At 38.1% G+C, this 22711-nt stretch overlaps 1 protein-coding gene across 5 annotated transcripts in view; it reads left to right on the top strand.

Moving 5' to 3' along the window:
* Positions 1-22711, top strand: part of CLYBL (citramalyl-CoA lyase) — a 229877-nt gene that overhangs the window by 36466 nt on the left and 170700 nt on the right. The window lies entirely within an intron of this gene.

Here is a 22711-nt window from a genome sequence, read left to right as displayed (position 1 = left end):
AACTGCAATTCCCTTTTCTTTATGTGTCATGTCTTAATTAGATGAGGTCTAATTGACCATTTACTTGTAAAGCACCATTAACAGTGATGGTGTATATACTTTACTTTTTACTTTTACTTACTTAGGTGATAACTTGTCCAAGTATGATGGCCTCCCAAGCGCAGTGTCTTGGTGGTGGGTACATAGGTGAATGTGTAGCTCTATTCTTTACCCACATGTTCTTCCAAAGTAAAGACATCCGTTTCCAGGTGGAAGGCAGTCCCGGTCAGGATTGGCTTGATGTGCCTTTCTCTTGGCACATTTCTCCCATTCACGCTCCATTCCTACCTCTTCAAAATCCGCACACTGCTGGTCACAACTGACCTCCAGTTAGAGCGCTCAAGGACCAGGGCGTCCCAGTTCTCAGTGTCTATGCCAGTTTTTAAGGTTAGCTTTAAGCCCATCTTTAAATCTGTTTTCCATTCTTGAGTTTGGGAGTATAGTAACTGCTTTGGGAAATGGTGATTAGGCATTCGGACAACGTGGTCAGTCCAGCAGAGTTGATGGTGTAGGAGCATCACTTCAGTGCTGGTAGTCTTTGCTTTTTCCAGCATGCTGACATTTGTTGCCTGTCTTCCCAAGAGATTTGCAGGATTTTTCAGAGGTAACACTGATAGAATTGTTCCAGGAGATGATGATGATGATGTGGCAGTGGCAGAGGCCTATCATCTTGTTTTAAAATAGAAAAACAAAAGTGATGATTTTTTTTTAAAAAAATTACTACTCCCACACTGAGAGCTTAGCCTATCCTAGGAGAACCTAAAAGAAGCATCATTCCCACCTACTCTTCTGCCCGTTTTGAATGCTTTATTAAGAAATTGGAGGTGGTGGTGGTGGAGGTGCTTTGGCACTTCCTTTCAAATGAGTGCTTTTGCCTTTTGCCGCTCAACACGGAGAAGGGAATGCTTCTTTTTTTGGATAAAAGTTAATACTTTACCTTAACCTTTATAAAAGAAAAAGAAAAAGAAAGAAATGACCCCCTTCTCTGTGTAGAGTGGAAAAATGCCTTTCTGAATGCTGGACAGAAAAAGGAGATGTTCATGCTTCCCTTTTCCACAGAATGACTTATCCATGAGTCATAACAAAAACCATAATTCACCTCCGAAAATCTACCCATGACTTATATTTGAGGTCAACTTATACATGAGTATATAAGGTAATAGCAAATAAGATGCAGACTTGGTAATATTTTTAGCGAGCCTGTTGAAATCACTATCATTTTAGTTACTTATGACTGACTTAAATCCCATCTATTTCAAAAGAACTCTCCCAAGACTGGCTATGTCTGGATCCAATCTTTCACCATGTATGTTCTATTTGTTTAAATAACACATGCAGTTTTTTTAAAGGGCAAATATATATAGCTATTACCCCCACTTCTGGATTTTTGCTTCTGTGGCTTTATCTAATAAAGCAAGACAGTCCAACTTCATTCCAAATTCTATGCAAGTGTGTATGTTTTCTGTATGCTCCTCCCTATGCACACATGTATGGCCCTTGGTCCTTCATGGCTGAAAAAGCTGTCCAACTCTGTTCTAAAGGATAATCTGTAAAAGCAAAATCTTCCATCTTTATTTCACTTTCAACTTTTCCAAATACTAAATGTTTTAAAATAAAAGTATTTCAGCTTTCAGTTTAGCCTAAAGTCTGAACGTTGCGGGAAAATAAAACACAACATGCCATTAGATCAGTAGCTAATGCTATACATCCATTTTTCGAGGCATTAAGCAAGCTAAGCTAAAAAAAAAAATCTGCAGTTACTTAACAGTTCCATATTCCCCGCAATTCCCCCTCCTCCCATTCCCCCTCCCAATACCACAGATGCTTCACAGTCTGTCTTCTTTTCTTCTGGGCACAGCATACGGATTTTTTCAAAATACAACTCAAAATTTTGATGTGTGTGTTGTACTATTAAAAGCATAATTTAGACAGTCATGATGGTTTACTACCAGCACAAGACAATGGTGTGCTGGAACCAACCAGGACTGCGGCTTCTAAAATGCACTGTACCAACTCACTCCTTTTTTTCTTCTATTTTCTCTTAATAAGTAGCTATTTAATTATTGAAATTGTTATAGCACTATAAAAAGCAGTATATGGCCATATTCAGGCTGAATTAAAGATGGACAACCAGAATTTTTTATTGAAAGCAAAATTGTTTTGCTTCCCAAATGTACATATTGTAAACTGAACAGATAAGTATGAAAATTGGGAACAAATACACAGAAAAGACAGAATCAAGGGGGGGGGGTGTCCACATAAATTAGATCACTTGCGATATATATGTATGTGTATGTGTGTGTGTGTGTGTGTGTGTGTGTGTGTATGTGTATGTGTATATGCAAAAGATATGGCAAGAAGAAATGTTTGGGAAACATCAGCAAAATTAAAATAAAGACTTTTGCATACCTAGGTTTAAATTTGTTTTTGCAGAAAATGTTAAATGGTTTGGAGAGATCAGATATATCCACCAGAAAAAAAATGTATAAACGTGTGAAATAAAATGCAAGCACATGTCTTTTTCAATCCCAGCTCCAAGAAGAAGGGATAAATAATATAGCTATCACATTGGAGAGCTCAATAAAGCAAAACAAAATGCAATCTTATAGAACATTGGGTGGCCGGGCTCAATTGCTCTTTCTTGATTTAGTAAGCAGAGGTGTGCATTCACTTTTCCCCAGTGTGTTTTTCCTTTTTACCTACTGTCTCAGTGTACTGTTAAAGAGATCTTCAACTCATTGTTTTTTGCTGCTATCTAAAAAAGGATATTACGATTAAAGGTTTTGTAATAAGCCAGGATCTTTGTAATAAGCCAGGATCTTGGTTCAGACATGATGGAAAAATAGACTGATTAAGATCTACCAGGCATTGATAGTGATACACTGAGAAAGGAGATATCAAGGAGATGTGCTCAATTACAAAAGCCCAGACTCAGAAGCTACTCATACTTCGGTCCCAGTGGAATGCATTAGTTACACTGGATGTAAATCTCATTGCTTTTAATAATCCAATCATCAATTGGATTATTTAATAATAATAATAATTATTATTATTATTATTTATTTATTTATTTATAGACTGCCCCCTCTCCCCAAGGGGACACAGAGCAGTTTACACACAAAAACGTAAACATTCAATGCCCAAACACATGCAAATACATTAAAGTAATACAACATAATACAAAATAATAGCAACAGTGAACTTATCACATAAAGAAATTAACATCAAAATGAAAAACAAGATACAAATAATTACATACTAACAAATTGATGCAGTCGGTCTTCGGGATCCACAGATTCAATCTGTGGCCAACCTTGATTTTGGCATTTTATACAAGGGACAACATTTTACTACATAATTGTTTATAATAGGATTCAAGAATCTGTAGATTTTGTTATCCATGGGGAGTTCTGGAACCAAACGCCAGTACATAGCACAGGTCCATTGTACGTTAAGTGGCTACATTTTCTACACACTGTTGTTTTGTCTATGAGAGTGAAGGCATCTATGTTAGGTCCCTTGGATTTTCTATCTTTAGGGGAACAAAAATCCTCAGAAACAATTTAGCCAGGAGTATGATATGAGCATTCCCTTCAGGTATGAAACTCTTGACTCAGCCCTTTCATGTTGCTGAAACCACTTTGAATGTGTGAAATGCCCTCCCCAGAGAGACTTGCCTAGCACCTTCTTCTTAGTTTGGCTACCATCAGATGAAGACTTCCTGAAAAAATTCTCCAAACCTGCATCGTTTGTGTTTTGAAACACTGCACATACAATAATTTTGTTAGCTATCTGCTTTTCTTCCTTGTGCTGATATTTCTTTTGTAGAGTAGAAGTTTCAGTTCCTCCCTTTCTACATTTTCAAAGGAATAGTGAATTATGTCATTTCCCCCCCTACAGCTTTTGGGTTTGCTCCCATTAGCTCCGTTGGCTAGCTCTTTGGGGATTCTATATTTTGCTGTAGTGGCTGTGGCTGTTTATCACCCCAAAAGAGGAAAAGTATGATTGAAAAACTAATGAGGACATAGTTGCATAAATTTGCATGGGCTAATTTATATACATAGAAGCAAATTTAGAAATAACTACTGTAATATAATCTGGAATATAGTTCCTTTCACCATAATGAAGGAGCCCCTGGTGGTGCAATGGGTTAAACCCTTGTGCCAGCAGGACTGCTGACTGAAAGGTCGATGGTTCGAATCCGTAGAGCGGGGTGAGTTTCCGTCTGTCAGCTCCAGCTTCCCATATGGGGACATGAGAAAAGCCTCCCACAAGATGGTAAAACATTCGGCCATCCCTGAGCAATGTCCTTGCAGACAGCCAATTCTCTCACACCAGAAGCAACTTGCAGTTTCCCAAGTTGCTCCTGACACACACACACACACACACACAAACACACTATAGTGAGGAAGGTTGAAGGAGCTATATCCCTCTGCTCAGTCAGCTACGTGCTGACCGCTAAGAGAACTTCAAAATCTTGCCTTCATATTTTCTTAGGCTTACCTACCTATCTTTTATAAGGCAGACATTGGATGGATCTACACTGGCATATAATGCATTTTCCGAATGCAGATTAACTGCATTGAACTGGATTATATGGCAGTGTATACTCATATAATCCAGTTCAATGCAGTTAATCTGCATTCTGAAACTACATTATATGCCAGTGTAGACCCAGCCTTAGAGTGGGCAGCATTTCAAAGAGAGGATTGTTCTCTGTAAAGCAGAACAGATGGCTACCCTACTAATTGGTTGTCAAATAAACACATTGGTTTGGATCCATAGGGTTCTTCCCAATACAGAAAGTTTGTGTTATTCGTTGGTATGAAATGCTATGTAAGAAAAAGGAATGTTAATGACAAGATACGCCTCTGGATGCTTTTAGAGCTGGGTATACCAACTCTGAGAGCACCCTGATGGGGCAGCAGGTTAAACTGCTAAGCTGCTGAACTTGCTGACCAGCTTCTGCCAGACTAGCAGTTTGAAAACATGCAAATATGAGTAGATCAATGGCTACCACATTGGTGGTAAGGTAACGGTGGTTCATGCAGTCACACTGGCCACATGAACTTGAAGGTGTCTATGGACAATGTCGGCTCTTTGACATAGAAATAGAGATGTTTGGAGAAAGTAGAACAAATAGCAGGTAATGCACACTAATCTTATTGAATTTGCGCATTCTGCCCTAACATAACAGCAATACATTTTAGTTCACGAAGGGCTGAGATGGTACCATGGAATCTAATGTGGTTAACGTATCTCTACTGCTATTTGGCCAACAACTCTCTCCAGATCAATCTATATATATGAAGAGTTGGTTCTTCCCTTGCACAGAAGAATCTCAAAATTGCATAAATAACCAAAGAGACATTTGGAGACAGGTAGAAAATATTATTTGGCTCATTATATTAATTTGTGTTTTCATTGATTGTTTGTATCTTTTTCATATATGATATACTGAGAGTGGTTCATAACAAAACCTAATAATGATGATTTTCCATCTGCACTATAAATAAAACAATTTAAAAATGAGAATATGGTACTTTTTGTTAAATCTTTATCAAGCAGAATATTGCCTTATAGTTTCATACAGAGATGTTTTGTAGCATCCACACAGAAGTTGTTGTTTTGTTTTGTTTTTTGTTTTGTTCCATCAAATACAATGAATTGGAATATGGTAGTGCCCTTTTTGCTTGTAACATGATATGAAGAAGCAGACATGACATATTCTGTCACTAAACTGATCCAGTTCAGAGAAAGTGAGCTTGTCTTCAAGTTGTCTGTCAGCTTATGACAACCCATTGAATTTCATAGAGTTGGCTTCAGCAAGGAATGCTCAGAGATGGTTCTGTCAATTTGATTTTCTAAAATATAGCCTACAGGCCATGGTATACATTGCCAGTCTCCTATACGAGTATTAACCAAGGATGACACTGCTTAGCCACCAAGATCAGGAGAGATCTGATGCTTTTAGGCTATTTAGGGGATGCTGCAATTCTCAGTGGAGTTAGGGAATAGAAGAAGTTCACACTGGACCTATTGCTAACCCTAGCCATGGCGTTAATGGTACTTCTATGCTGACATTTTTATTGGGGTTGAAAATAACTCACAGCTTCATCAATGCAATGTTTATTCTTTAGATTTTTTAAAAATCTGGATACATAAGACTTAAAACAATAATAAAATGTTTCACCTCCAAATTCATGAAAATAGTAAACAAAAATATCAGGTAGTGCTCATTTCTGTTTATAATTGAAGAAAAAAACAAGAATAACTAGGGTGGCGAGTCTAAGGGCCAAATTCATTTTCAGAAAAGTTCTTAGAGGTAAATTTCTTGGGGAGACTGGGGGAGGGGGGTGAAGGGCATTGTGAAATATAGGAAATCGCAAACCATAAGCCAGTCCACCCACACAACCGCAGCCTCGCCATTACTACACCGTTGCAATGAGAGCAACTTTTCTCGCAAAACCCTCTTATAGTGCCGAGGCTTATTAAATATGAATCCTTGTCAAGTGAGTCCTGGTCAAAAAAAGGGTGGGAACACTGCTGTAAAGGATATGGCAGCTATCCATTCATATTGCATTTTTGAAGAATTACTGAGCTGGTCATGTTGTCTTAGGTGCAAAAAGACACTTCTCACAACCCTGCCAGTCATCTCTTTCTTTCATAGAAAATATTACTTTTATTCTCCTGTAAATATATCTTATAGAGTAATTTCTACGCTTTACTACCGCATTTAAAATATGATGTTTGTGGTTTTTGGATGACGGGTGGGACCACATAAGTGAGGCTGCAGTAAAATATGTTGGGTCAGTTCTATATAGGTGTTGGGGCAAATAAATTGTTGGCTCATTGGGGTCAAGTAGTACATCCTATCCAAAATGTATTGCTGGAGAAAATGAAGCTTCTTTAAACAGAATACCAGATCATCATTGACTGAAAAACAATTAATATGTGAAGGTACTACTAAGATTCTTATTTCTGATTTGTAGCAGTGTTCGTTTTATCAATCCTTTCTTTAAAAGGTCCCAAGAAGAGCACACAGTGGTGTTACTTAAAGACATAAATAGCTGAAACAATTGTTAGTTTTTTAAATGTTGAGATACTTAATTTGTGTGACATATATGTGAAATCATAGAATAAATTAGGATCATCCACTAGATGGCAGTCAGACCTTTCTGTTAGAGCTGGATCGGTCAATGTAAACTGGAGGAGATCACTGCAGATTTCCTAGTAAGCAAAAAACATGATGCCTTTGATCATCAAGGATAACTACATATTGATTTAAATACTTATAAGTCAAAATGGAAAAGTAATGCCACATCTTTTTAGCTTTTTGGTTTGTGTGAAAGATATTATTAGAGCCACAGTAAATATTTCAAGAGGAACTGATATGTTTATAAAGTAGCCAATCTGGAAATCTTTTTTCTTTTCTGCTATCATTGTCCTTGAAACAAAAACAAAAAAAAAAGGGGGGGGGGTTCTGGTGTAGGTTAAAAGGGTTTTTTTTAATGTCTATGCATCTTTATGTAATTTTATGTGTCTCACAATGAAATGTCCAAAGTGAATGAGGCCGTCAGTCACCATGAGCAAATGGTCACAGTCAAGTCTATCTGGTGAACAGCTGAAATGGTACCACTCATGAACATAGACAATATGTGCTAGCTGCTCTGCACAGAAATGTAAGAAAGTTCCAGTGATCCTTTTTTGGTGGCTGTTGCCTAGAGATGCTTAGCTCTTCTACTTACTCTGCCACTATCAAAAGATCATATACTACCTCAGCATGTTACTTCATGGATCGTCCCACATTGCTTACCCAGAGAGCAGTTCCAAATAAAAAAAAATAAGCCCAACTTTCACCATAAAAGGAGATGTAATTTGGGATATCCAAATTCTTTATAGCATATACTGAAGGCGAGAGAACTGCCACTGTTGTGCCTAGCATGGTCCTTCAGTTTGCCAAGGCAAGAACATCCCTCAATAAAGACTACAAGCAATGGGAGAATCTGTCCTGCTGTTGCCACTTTTCCCATTTATATTTGTATTAAACGAGCAGAGTTCTTCCTGCTCCCTCACATTGCCCACTAATGTATTAATAAAGAATTTACTGTTTCTCATAGTTCATGCTAAGAAACCCTCATGTGCATACTAAATTTAATCCAACTTTATGTTTTACTAAGGAAGCCTACTGGCAAAGTTTCAGCCACCAATTCTGTGAAAATAAATTTGATTCTTGTCTAAGGGAGGTTTGCTTCAGCCTCTTGGTCAAATGCTTGGAGTGCACACGTGAACCCAATTCCTCTTTGTGTTTCTCAGCTGTGATAACAGTCTCGCATGCCTACTGCAAAGGCTGCTCTGTGCACTGAATACGGAGAACAGATGGAAATGTTGGTGTGTTGCCACTCTGCACACGCACACACACAAGCACACACTCCTTCCAAGGGGGGGAAAGATCTTGTATTTCTGCATTTAAACCTTTGATCTTCTTTCACATCTGAAGGGAAGCATATCCCCTTTTTGCAGGAGACACATGGCTATGCATCTGTAAAAACACAGCTGCCCGCAGCAAAACAACAAACCTGATTTCCAGAAGAAAAAGACAATGGTTTTGCTGTGTCAGTTTCGCTGCTCAAGTTGAAATTCTTTTATAAATATTGGTTTAGATGGATCTCTTCAGAATCTCCTTGGATGACATCAATGTTTACTGAAGCCTCCCTTTATCTTTTCCTCCACTACCACATGAAGTTCTGAAGTTAATGAAAGTGATTGACACTCTGCACCCCTCGGTAGTTTTACATGGTTAATAGAAATATCACTGTCTGAATGATAAAGAATTCAGATTCACGATTGTCTTCTAATGTGTCCTTAGAGGATTCGTGGATTCTTCCAGAAGTTTAGACTCTTCAAATCATGCCAGCATACTGGAGCAGTGCTTCCTTACATCTTTTATTCTGAGATATCTCCCATCTTACTTTCTTACTTCAGTTGTTCCCATGTGTGTTTTGGGTTGCTTTGGGGCTGGTGTACATTCCTATATGGCTTTAGTGTGAGTTTGGATGGTCTCATTGGCAGTGCACGTGCTTTGCAAGACCTAGGCCATGGGATCATTTCCTGACATTTACTTTCAGTTTTAAAAACGCTTCCATAGGGTTGCCTGATATCTTGGAGAGTGACATGTTGAGTGGGTAGGTCAAGGTGGACCCATAGTCAGACTCAGTATAATACAGTTTGATATGTAGGTTTGGCAACATTTCCCTACAAGGAACTAGGCATTTGTATACATTAGCTGCACAATTTCTAATTTTGCTTCTGAATGCAGTGCCAACCTGGCTTTAAAAAAGAAACCTGGGCATTCCTTAAATATCAGCACCTTATCACCTTTGTTTATAGCAGCTACTTACTCCTTTTTTGTAGTTGGATGGTATGTTTCCAGTACCTTTTTGCAGCAATTGCTAATCAGTACAGACTTCAATATGGGGTGCAAAGAGCGTGCAACATTATACTGTTCTTCATAGAAATGATCCTTGCTATTTAGAAGCCATTATTTTATTTCAATTAGTTTTGTTCTGGCCTTCTTATTATGCATATTATAACTGAAAAAGAGTATGCTGATTTGCTCTTTTATGTTGGCTTCATGTTGTTGATTTAAACCTGGCATTTAGTTTCGATCTTTGTTTTGAGTTTTTATGGTAGTATTTTTCATCCTGGGTTGGCTTCATAATGGCATATCCCTAAAAGATGCGTGTGTGCTTTCAAGTCAGTGGTCTACTTATGGTGACCCCATGTAGAAATAGTTAAAATAAGTAACACCAGAAGCTATGGGCACGGCAGAGAGTAAATGTGTTCCTGGGCCTAGCATTAAAGTCCTGGAATTCTTGGGTTTGATTTTTAAAAGATGAATAAGCATGCACTCCTCACATTTGTATTTTGTTCGAGTTGCTTTATGATTAAGTTGTTTTCCAGTCTTATTCTGGATTTTTCCCCCAGTATTCAGCATGGCCCTTCCAAGTTCCTTTTGCCTCTGTCCTCTGCAATTATAAATCTTTAATATGAAGGAACTATTTATTTATTTAATGGAACTGTTGAACATATATATATATATATATATATATATATGTTCAAATGCTCCATGTATACACTTTGCATGTTGCAATTGAAACCTACAGATGGGAGGTAGCTAAGTGGAAAGCATTCCGGTGTTGAATAGAGCGAGCCAGCGTTTTATAATGTGCACAAACCACAGGGTGGGAAATGAAAATGGAGACAGCAGAAGGCTGTTCATTGTAATTTTCTGTGCCATAGATATTTTTCATTTTCTTCAGAGGGAAGCAAATTGGAAAGGGAGCTGCTAGTGTGTGAACGCCTCCCCCCGCCATGTACGGCTTCCTTGTTTTGTGCAGTAATAATGACAGCTTCATTAGCAAGCTGACAGAAAGAAAGAATGAGAGAGGGTTTTAATAAAAAAACAAAACAAAACATAATAATGGCGACAGTAGGAAAACACCTCAGTCTCTGCATCAGGCAGCCCCAAAGTTTCCCCTTTGAAGTGGCTGTTTTCTCTCCCTGCCCCTCCAGGACGGAAGGGGCAAAAACAACAACTCTCAAGATCTAAAGCAACCCGATGAATGCAGAGGTGAAGTCGCCTTTCCTCTCTTGAGCTCCCTTCCCCCCTTGGATCACCCAAATGAGAAGTCTTCTTAAGGGGCTTTGTGGTACTCAGGCAGCACCAAAACAGCAGACTTCCATCCTGGCCAGTTGGTGGGAGTATTGACACAGAAACCAGTCAAGGGAAGACTGGGATGGTTGGGTGCCTTCAGGGATGGGAGACAGCTCTCAGGAAAGACCCAGAACAAAGCGGCATTGCATTTTGGGCAGGGAACAGTGGGTGTCAGCCTGTTTACGGCACTGCACAAATACTGCAGGACAGTAGTAAGGTCTGAACAACAAACAATTAATTCAGGTAAAGCAAAGGAAGGGTACGTGTCACTCATCAGCCCACAGTCCAGGACAAAAAATAATTATGTTTCCAATTTTACATTGTAGTCTTTTTGAGGACATGAAGATCTTTTTAAAGGATCACTTTAGTATGGTTCAACACTGTTTTTGTTTTGTTGTTTTGTTGTTTTTTGGTAGGGAAGACAGTCAGTTTTCATGTATTAACATATACTGAGTTGTAAAATACTCATACTAAAATAAACAGGTACACACTCAATAATTATACTGCACACTATAGCTTTGTACAATCCTCTTCCAATATTACCTACCTTTAACCCTAACAACATTGCCTTTGCCTTTTTTGTCTGTTTTGTTTCTCATATGTCTGCACATGTTTTAGCTATAGCTAAGCATTTTTAACCTAGAGGATTGTTGTAAGACACTTGGCAGATTTGCTGTCACAATTCCTAAAAAATCAGTGATATTTGCAAGTGCATACTTCTGGCAGGATTGTACCTGTTGTGCTTCTGAAATAATCAGCAATCAAGAATTGCACAGACAGTGCTATGCTTTTTCTACATAGTAGGAAATCCCACTGAATCCAGTTACTCCCAGATATACATACCTTCATAGGATTGTAGCCTACATTTTATTTTTATCTCTCACCCGATTATGTATATCTCTATTTCTTTTTCCACCTTGAGGTACGCGGAGAGCGAGTTGCACCTTGTGAAATCAACCCACGGTGGGTTTCCCCATCACCGAATCTCATTGAGATGCACAAGGATGTTAAGAAGCAAAAAGAGTCTGCATTTTCGGTGCATATGCTAAAAGCACAGCTTGACTTTTCCCCAGCATTTGTTAGTCACATCCTGTCATCCACTGTTTTGTTGTTTCATAGAGAGGAATGTTAATCTTGCTGAAGTGGAGAGTGTGAATGTTTCCAGCTTTTATAATAAAAACATTGCAAAGCAGAGGAACACACCTTTTTAAAGCTACCTGTGATCCTTTATCTCTTATTAGAGCTAGGTCCATGAATACAACAACAACGTATTTGTTGCAAGATAATGGAACGACCAAACTCTTTAAATATTTAACAGTGGAAATTATATTTGCATTTCGTTTAGTTAACTTGTTAACATCATTTCCCTAGGTTCCTCCCTTCTCTTTTGGAAAAACAAAAATAACTGGTACTGTTGTTAGATGCTCGCAGCTTTTGGGAGACTTGCTCAGAAATGAATGTAAAGGGGATAGTTGATCCTAACCTATTTGCTTTTGCTGAAGAGCAATGGAAAGCAATTCCATTATTTTCAGAATACTTTTTTTAAAAAAAAAAGAAAGACATCTCGGGAGCAGAATGAGAAATAAATTATTTTAGAAATTGTACTCACTGTCCTAGAATTTACAAATGGGTTTTTTTTTTGTGAAAGAACTGAGAACAAACTTAGGAGGTTGTTATGGCAACTGAACTACTTGGGGTGGAATGTGTGTATCTCGAACATAAGATTGTGGGGGGAAAAACAGCGAAACAGTCACTGCACTGTAGTTAGAGGAAATAAATTGAGAAAATGGTGCTCTATTGTATCTTTCGTTTGCCACTACGGCAGTAAAATTTATTTTTGCTTCTCAATGATGTGGTGGTGTTTTGTTTATCTGTCCAGATGAGATTGGTACGTGACAATTTCCCTCTCTTTTTTGAATTTTATGCTGCATTTTCTTCTTCGTTTATGGACAATTAAAGGATCAGAAACCTTTCAAACCATGGTCCTAATAATCTCATAACTTCAACTCGGAGCCACCCTTTCTGTTACCCATAGAAACAACATGGATCACAGTCATTAGAATAGTATAAACATAAGAAATATTACAATTTTTTCTTTGCTCAGCAAATTTAATTTTACAAACATTAGTTATTTTTCACTAACACCTTAAAATATAACACCAATACTTAAAAACAAGTCTCCTTTTTTAAATAGCACTCTTGCAATGCGATTAAATAGGAATGGGTGACAAGTTTATATTTATATATTGAAAATAAATTGTGTTGAATTTATTGGAGTGGATATTTTCACAAATATGTTTGGGCTTGTGGTGCATCCCCCTCCCCCCAAAATAAGTTATGTGACTGTTTATCATAAATATTGATTGATACTGCAAGTTGTTGTTGGAACAATAGTATACCTTTTGTCTCGGAGAGACAAACATTCAAGTTTGTATTTCCTGATTCAAATGTAGTTGGAACATGATTCTACTGTCCATGTACTATGTGTGAATAGTGACTGATCAAGTCCTTTTGATCTGCATTTATATAAACAGGGAACTTGTAACACTTTTCAGACTTAGGGAAAGAAGTTTGTGATTCTGGAGAAATAGTATTTATTTAGACATGATCTATGAACATTTATGATACAAACAGTGTTACAAGATCTCCCTTTCTCTCTGTATATATACTATGTGAAGTGTGTGTGCAAAGCATTCTGAAATTTTAAACAAACAAATTAAATATTTCTTTGATTCTAAGACACACTTTCCCCCCCATATAAACATCTCTAAAATGGGATGTGTCTTAGAATTGTGGGTGCATATAGATTTTTTTTCCTGTTGTTGATATGGAAATTAGTGTGTGTCTTAGAATCTATGGCATCTTAGAATCGAATAAATATAGTAATATTACAAAAATAAGTTTTGGCTAATTCATATTTGTAAATTTAGATTTTTACTCATCTGAGTGAAGTGATTTAAAGCATAAGCAATCTGGACCAAATACTTGGATTGCATCATTTTTTTAAAAAATTCAAATGATTTTGCCTTACATAGCTTTTTTTATTATTTTTTTCTCTTCTGATTTTCTACCTTTCATATTCCTTTGATGACTCAATTTTTTTTACATAGCAGAAAAATACCAAACACTTCTGGAAAAGAAACTTTATTAAAAATATTGTTATTGCTATTATTATTATTATCATTCAAAGAGCAAAAATGTACTATTGAAAATTAATGTTCAGAAAGTATTGTTTTGAAGCCATGGAATTTTTTTCCACCATGTTAGGAGACTTTGCTTCTTTTTCTTTTCCTTTTTTTTTACTCCATGAAAATACTTGAAGTTATTTAATTGGACGTGCGGGTGTAACGCAAGAATTTCCGTTATGGGATGGATTAATTGTTTTCCTAATACTTAAAAGGCTGCGATCCAAACATTTTCCCATTCTATTGCAAAATTAACAGCAATAAATCTGTCAGACCCAATTATTTCATTTAAAGCATTCCACACTGATTAAATCTGCACATTTTGTGTGCGTGAGAGAGAGAAAGAGAGAGAGAGAAAAAGAGGAGCAGCAAGTGAGAGGAACTAGCTAGAAGGAGAAAGGTGTATGTGAGCAGGGAGAACCGATTTGCATTTATTTGTGTGTGTTTTAAGTGATATTGCAGTTTAAAAGCTAAGGAGGCTGCGGTTTGAATAACATGTGTGGGTGAATGGGTCAGGTCACAGGACACATAAGCGCGCCTAAGCCTCCCTTCTTCGGTGGGTCCCCATCGAAGGTCAAACAAAGCTCTTGTCTTTTGAGAAAACACAAGCGTGATTCTTTTTCGCTTATCATATTTTACTTCTGGAGGGTCTTCCACTCGTATGTTGGTATTTGCAAGGTCCCTCTAAACAAAGTCGTATGTGTTAACAGTCTTATTAACAATGTTAAAATGGAATTAACAGCTTGTGGATACCTCTGGAGTACAATAGCGTGTCAGCCTTCTTTGCCCCCTTATAAATTGCATCCTGCTGTTTTTTCTTTTGTTTCATGCCCAATCAGCAAACTAAACTTCTGTGGAGGCAGCCAGCAATTCAAGTGGAGTGTTTTTTTGTCCTCCCCCCCCCCCCCCCCAAACAACCTTTTGCTCCATCCGAAGGGTGGAGCTACCGTGGAATTTATCATGAGGCCAATCCAGGCAGAGGAGCTGCGAGAAGAATGACCCGCACTTTGAAGAAGGGCTTTCTTGTTCTGCTTGGCTCCCTGACCTCTGACTTGCCATTTTGTCAGTTTTAAAAGGCTTTTCCTATGTTGTAGTTTACTTTTGTAGTGCTTTCAATGCCAGAACAAAAGGTTTTGTTTATTTTAAGATGTATTTTAGTTTAAATTTCTATTAATCTTCGTGATTTTAGAAAGTCTGCTGCCATGGAATGATACCGAATGTAGTGGGACAAAGAACACTGATTAAAATGTTCAATCTGTTTTTGGAAGGAGAAGAATACACATGCACACACTCCCAGAGAAAGCTCGGTTTTCGGGTTTTTTTACATTTAGCAGGTTGTTAAAGGGTGTAATCCACTGGAATTTCTGCAAGGCTTAGTCATTTCAATAGGGGGAAACTTTTCAGTAGATTGTGCCCTACTATTCTAGCATTTGAATTGCCAAGTCTGGGCCAAGGTCATGGAAAAAAAAATCTTGGGAATGCGTGGGTCTTTATAAATTTCTTCAAATTTATTGTAAAATGCATAGAAAAAAGTCATCTTTCAACACTACGTATTTCTTTAAATCTTGCTCCACCTGTACTGATTTTAAGGAGGATTTATGGTCAGATAAGTCTAATGCATTTGAAAACCACTTGCAAATAGAGTCTTTTTCTACAATAAAATCTGCAACTTGATATTTTAAATTATTATTCGGACAGTTCCATTTTTTGCCTTTATATTTATGGATATTTGCATTAATTGAATTTTGGCATATTTTCTGACTGCATGGGAATAACAATGTGTTTCAATCTTGAAATATTTGGAGGTATAAAATGGAGAACATCCCTAAAATGCTAGAAAATGCAACCCCAAAACACACACACACACACCATTTGGGAAAAGAAAAAAGGCAACTGTCATAATTTCATTGTCCTAAAAATACCATCACTAATTTCCAACTAAAAAAAAATCCAAAATATTGTTAAAATATTAGGAAATGAATGTCAACCCAGAATGACCATTTTCATTGTTTTTAGAACGACAGTTCTTATCTGTGTTGTTGTTTTGCCTTCAAGTCATTTTTCGGCTTATGGCCATCCTAGGGTGAACCCATTGTGGGTGGAAGGAGGCTTCTTGACAAGATTTGTTGAGAGAGGATTTGCCTTTGCCTTCCTTTCAGACTAAGAGAGTGCAGCTCACCAAAAGTCAACCAGTTGGTTTCAAGGACAGAGTGGGGATTTGGACCCTGGTCTCCAGAGCCTTAGTCCAATGCTCAAACCACTAAACAAGGGTGGCTCTATTGTGTCAACAATATTGTGGGCTAATTTTGTATTTCCCCCCTGTAAAAGGCATTCTTTATACCAGCCACTTTACAGACAACCAGAGCATGTCACTTGGATCTGTAATGGTCCTTGTAAGCCAATTTCCAACATGTGGTACCCTGTGTGCTGGTTTCATTTTTTGCTCCTTTACTGCAGAAGTTACAGTGTAAGCATGCGTGTGGTGGGAGAGACATGTGAGTTAGTCCATTGAACGATGTCTGTTAGATCTTTGATTATCAACCTTGTGCCATGTCTGACCTGGTGGAAAAAAAAAAAGATCTACCGCTTTATATCCCAACTAGTATGGATCAAACTGATGCTGCAATTAAACTGTGTCAGGCTAGTCACCCAGAATAACATATTTCTTCAGAGATTATGAAATACTCTTGCACTGCAATATCACTATTTTTTAGGTTTCTTGTTTACTTGGAATATACTGCTGGAACAGACTTTTCTTGCTCAGCCAAGCTGTTCATCCATGGTTATATCCATTGCTTATGGGTACCATATTTAAGCCTTCTCAGCAGGCGTAATGGAGCCCCCAGTGGTGCAATGGGTTAAACCCCTGTGCCCACAGGACAGAAGACCGACAGGTCGCAGGTTCGAATCTGGGGAGAGAGCGGATGAGCTCCCTCTATCAGATCCAGCTCCTCATGCGGGGACACGAGAGAAGCCTCCCACAAGGATGATAAAACATCAAAACATCCGGGCATCCCCTGGGCAACGTCCTTGCAGACAGCCAATTCTCAAGTCGCTCCTGACGCTACAAAAAAAGAAAAAGAAAAAGAAAAAAGCAGACGTAATCCATAGGTTCTGAAAGTGAGTTAGTTCATAAGTTACTTTATTCCCTGTTGTTGAATGTTCAAGTGCCCAAAATTTTCTCACGTTCATCATCATATCTAGAAAGAGAGATGTTACAATTCCTCCAAGATGTGCTTCTGTCAGAAGTATTATATATTATATCTTGTGCATAGATTCTTTGAGGGGCTTCCTCACGTAAGGCTAGGGTTCTCTCTTTCTGTGCCTTGAGTAGATGTTTTTATACTCTTATTTAATTTACATTTTTGGGGGTTATATAGGAAAGAACAACTTCAGTGCCTAGTACAGTCTATGTTTCCACCCTCCTAGGAACTATCAAATGATGTCTCTAGCTGCTCTATGTTGAACTGTCTGTAGATATTTGACCCTGATGCTTCCATCCCTGCCTCTCGTCAGTATCCCTCCTTGATATTTCCTGGACAGGATCAAGTGAATATTCACTTGAAACTTTCCCGCATTTAAATAGATGGAGGAACCCTTTCTCCTTTCTTTTTGTATAAAAATATGAGTACTCACACCAGCTAATCTGCATCTTGAATCTTAAAATGGTATAGGATGACTTTTGTCCCAGCATGTGTTGTATTGTATGGGACCAAAAATGTGTCAGTAGAAAAATGTAATAGATTAATTGAACCTTTTTTTTTGTTTTAGCTATTCTAGTACAATAAACAGTAGATGGCTGAAACTTTGAGGTGTTGCTTAGAGTTCTGGTCATAAAATGGCTGAACCATATTGTCTAAAGTGGCCATGTTATTGCAATATAATAAAGACACAATAAACCTGTTATTTCAAACCAAGTAGAATTAATAATCCAGCTAATAAATAAATAACTCAACAACAGTTTATACAACTGTGAAGTACTATAAACCAGTAACTACTGGTAATATTAACAAACAATGAGTAGTTAAATCAACAATCTTCAGCACAGTTAAATAAACACCCTTCTCAATTTTACTTCCATCCTCCTAAATAAGATACAGATCTGAAATCTAGTTTCCTTAACATTGACCCAACAACTCCATTCTTCTGTGGGGTTCCCCTTACAGCTGAAAGTTACTATGGAAATAATGTCATCATTTTATGTAGTTTTCTACTAGGACAAGTGAAGCCAGATCCTCTACATTAGTGTTAATAGCGATAAGGATGGCATCATTTATAAACTCTCTGCAGAGATTCTCAATGACTGCCCAATTTTCAGGACAAACAACAAATTAGGCTACTAGTGTGTGTTTTAGATGATGTTCACACAGTTGAAATGATGTTAAATATATGCACCTTAAGCTTCATCCCTTAGCAGACTTGCTTAGGAAAAATACATTAACTTGGTGTGTTTTCTAATGCATAACAGTTATATGACTTCTCTAAATGTTTAGGAAAGGCAAAATTATTGTGTTAATTCACAGAATTATTATTTTAAAAATCTGTACTGATAAGAGAGATATGAAAAAGCTTGATTTCAAGAAGGAATATAAAATTGAATTACACTGACTCCAACAGATTATTGAGAGATGTTGAATCAATGTGATGGCCTTAACTGTGGTGTTATTGATTATTTATTTATTTACTTTATTGGTACCCCGCTCTTCTCACTTGAGGGGGACTCAGGGTGGATTCCAACTTTGGGAAACATTCTATACCGCATTTACACAAAAGTCAAACAACACATAACACTATAACCATTAAAATCAAAAAATCATAAATAAAATTAAAAATTAATTAAAACATGAACCATATCAGCAGTTCTGAAACTGTCAACCTGAGGATTTCCTATGTCGGTTCTGTGAGGATCTTTTGCACTTTAATTGCCAAACACCTGCTTCAACAGTCAAGATTTAACTTTTTTTTTTTTTTACAAAAGACCAGGAGGGAAGAGGTCAATCTGATGTCACTGGGGAGGGAGTTCCACAGCTGAGGGGCCACCACTGAGAAGGCCCTGTCTCTTTTCCCCACCAATCGTGCCTGCAAAGGGGGTGGTACCGAGAGTAGGGTCTTCCTAGCAGATCTCAGCACACAAACCGGCTCATAGAGGGAACTACCTTCAGACAGGTAAGCTGGACCGGAGCCATGTTAGATCTTTGCTCTATCTTTGAATATCCAGCTTCTAAAAATATTCCAATCCTGGCTTGTTTTGTTTCCAGGGCAGAACTGTTTGCTAAAAGAAGTAGAGCTGCCACTTATCTACACATTTATAGTATAATTTTAATGCTATAAGTCATCACTCACCATTTTCTATATCAGTAACCATCACTAAGTGGAGAGTGGAAGGACCCTTTTTAGTTATTTCATTTCACATTAGATGTTACTTGGAAGGAAGAAGGAAGAAAAAGACATGGTTTGGCAGGAGTTCTGTTTGTCTTGTAACATCTAGTTCCTCTCCCTGTGTTAAAATGATTACTATGACAATGTAAAAGAAAAGAAAAAGAAATGTTTGTAAGAATTCGGACTTCATTTACGAGAACCTGTCAATGAGGAAATGGGCTTTCCCCCTCCCATGTTTCACAAAAATGGCTAAAGTGTCTGATTGATTCATTTTTAGATAAAACAGATGGGATTCTCAGATCATGCACCGTTAAGCCTTTCTTTGGAATTTGTGCCACTGTGACCAGAAAGCCCAGATGGTGCTTAAATCTGTTGTTTTTTTTTAACAACCTTATTTTTTTAATTTTATATCCAAACACATTGAGCAATTCTTACTCATTAATTACTGATCGAGTTCTGTGTGTTGGTACAATGACTTACCAGAATGCGCCCCAAAGAGATGAAACTATGTGAAAAAAGACTGCAAAAGTGAATCCAAGCTGGGGAGAGAGGGGCGAGAGAGAGAGAGCCTCAGCTAATGCTTTCTCGGTGATGTTTCAGCTTCATAGTAAGCTAGAACATTGAAGGTCTTAGCTCAACTAGAAAATTAAGCCATATGGTTAATATTTTTAAAAGCTTAAATCTCATCCAAAGAAGGAGGAAGAATGGATTAATACTGCAGTTCAAATATGTTAATTATTAATTACTTCAAGTATCTTTTCTGGGCCTTGTACACTGGTTCCATGGTCACTGGTGAAAGTAGAATTTGGTGCAATGGTTGTTTGTGTCTTCCTTTTTAGTGGGATAGTGAACCCACACTATATTTCAGTCTGAATGTCAGAGAAGCTCTTCACAGTGCTGACCTCCCAAATATGTCCAGCACCTTGGATAGCTCCGTTATGAATTATGCCTAGAATGGATACACACTCGATTGAAATGAAAGCCACCAGTTGCCACTGCCTTACTGGGTCAGGTTCCAAAATGTAATGAATAAACTATGTCTTTCACCATTGTTTTGTGGACTTCCTCAGCAAGTCCATTTACAGCTTTGCACGGTCCACCTCTTTTCTTCATGTTACAAACTGTTGTGCCATTCACTTTGTGTAAAGGCAGGCTGTATCTAGGAAACAGGGCAATACATACCTGCAAGAAAATGAAGGCATTTGCTAATTTTAATTCCATTCCATTTCTATTTATTTACTTTGTCCATGCTTTGTCTCCTGCATCTCTGTAATAATAATAATAATAATAATAATAATAATAATAATCTTTATTTATACCCCGCCACATCTCCCCAATGGGACTCGAAGCAGCTTACATGAGGCCAAGCCCAGCAATACGGTAAAACAATATATAACAAAACATAGCAAAAATAAAATAAAATACAAACCCATTTATTTATTTACAGCTTTTATGTTCCATTTTAAACACATCAATAATATAAAATCATAACATTTAAAACACAGAAATTGATCACTTTGGGTGGGCCAATTTAAATAGATTAAAAATTCAAAACACTGGTAAGACAGCAATTTAGTGTGTCTGGACAGAGGAGCCAAGAGGTAGAGTAGGGTGTGATTGCACTAGAAGGTAAAATAAAGTGCTACCGAGAGCCTTTTTACAGAGGTAGGTCATGTCAGGGTGTTATTGTTCATTCATCCATTGAAGTTGCGCTGGAACAGCCAGGTTTTCAAGCTCTTCCTGAAGACTGGCAGGGCGGGGGCTTCTCTAATATCTCTGAGGAGTGAGTTCCAGAGTCAGTGGGCCACCACAGAGAAGGCCCTCTCCCTCGTCCCCACAGGTAGGTGGGTCCCAAACCGTTCAGGGCTTTGTAGGTAAGAACCTGCACCTTGAATTGGGACCAAAAAATGAATGGCAGCCAATGGAGCTCCTTGAACAGGGGGGGGGGGGGGGGGGTTGAGCGTATTTTCCAAGTGGTAAAAAGAGCCTTGAGTGAAGTTGGCTATCATTTTTGTTTATATTGTTTTGTAAAGCATCTCTCATCGCTCAAGTGTTGGATGCTTCAGGGTTAGGGTTAGGGTTAGGGTCAGGGTTAGGGTCAGGGTCACTACAATGTCACTACAATGTTACTAACATTGTAGCAAGAAATATTGTTAATAATAATGTGTTCTTGTCTTTTTGGTTGTGGCACTATGACTTTAAATATTCCCTTGTGGTTATGAGTTGTTGTTGCTTGCTGCTTTTACCTGTTTGTTAGGTAAAATAGTGATGATCTCTTCATGCCTAGATTAACTGAACAAAGAGCTTAAAAGTTATATGAGATATAGGTTCCCTGGGAACCCCTTGTAGCACAGCGGGTTAAACGGCTGAGCTGCTAAGCTTGCTGACCGGAAGGTCGCAGGTTCAAATCCAGGGAGCAGTGTGAGCTTCCGCTGTCAGCCCCATCTTCTGTCAACCTAGCAGTTCGAAAGCATGAAAATTTGAGTAGATCAATAGGTACTGCTCCGATGGGAAGGTAGCAGCGCTCCATGCAGACATGCTGACCACATGACCTTGGAGATGTCTATGGACAACACCAGCTCTTTGGATTAGAAATGGAGATGAGCACCACACCCCAGAGTCGGACAGGACTTTACTACCTTAATTACCTGTAAAGTGTAACCTTTCTTTTATAATCAAGGTGGAACAAAATTATATTTCAAAAGTAATGAAGCAAGTGATAGGCAATTTAGTTGTAATCAGTGTAAAACGTTTCTTGTTAGTTTCAGAAGTTGCACTTTAAAGTCATTTTCGGCATTTTCTGCAACACAAGAATTTCTCAAATCTGGTGCCATTCTTTTACGGACCCTTTTCCATTGCTTCTAAGAGTATGGATCACTTTTGAGGGTGTCTGGCTGTATGGGGTTGTTTCTGTTTTGGCTTCTTATCAAAAGCAGAGTAATAACTCCCACAAGCCCGAAGCCTACCCAGTTGCTTGCCATGTGGAACCTTATGTTTATATGGTGAACCTACGCACCAGGATGTGGTGTCGCCATGGGGACTACAGAATATGAAAGATCCACCCTGCAAGCAGCACTGCAGGGTATAGACACTGCACCAAGAGGAAGCCACCCATGTGGATACAATCTGCATTCTGCAGTCCTCCAGTCAAATTGGAGAACGGAGGTCAGGAACCTGAGCCCCAAGAGCTAAAACCAGCTTCTTCATGGATACTATTTATTTATTTATTTATTTATTCATTATTTCAAGCATTTGTACCCTGTCCTTATCAACCCCCTCCCCGGGGAGTACGGGGACGACTCAGTGTGGCTTACATTAGCAACAATTTGATGCCAACACATACAAAAATACAGTATACCACGACATTACACATTAGATAAAAACATTAGGT

The sequence above is a fragment of the Anolis sagrei genome, chromosome 3, assembly GCF_037176765.1.
Source record: "Anolis sagrei isolate rAnoSag1 chromosome 3, rAnoSag1.mat, whole genome shotgun sequence".
NCBI classification, from domain to species: domain Eukaryota; kingdom Metazoa; phylum Chordata; class Lepidosauria; order Squamata; family Dactyloidae; genus Anolis; species Anolis sagrei.
Note: the sequence above shows the minus strand (reverse complement) of the source record. Positions and strands in the feature narration are given on the sequence as shown.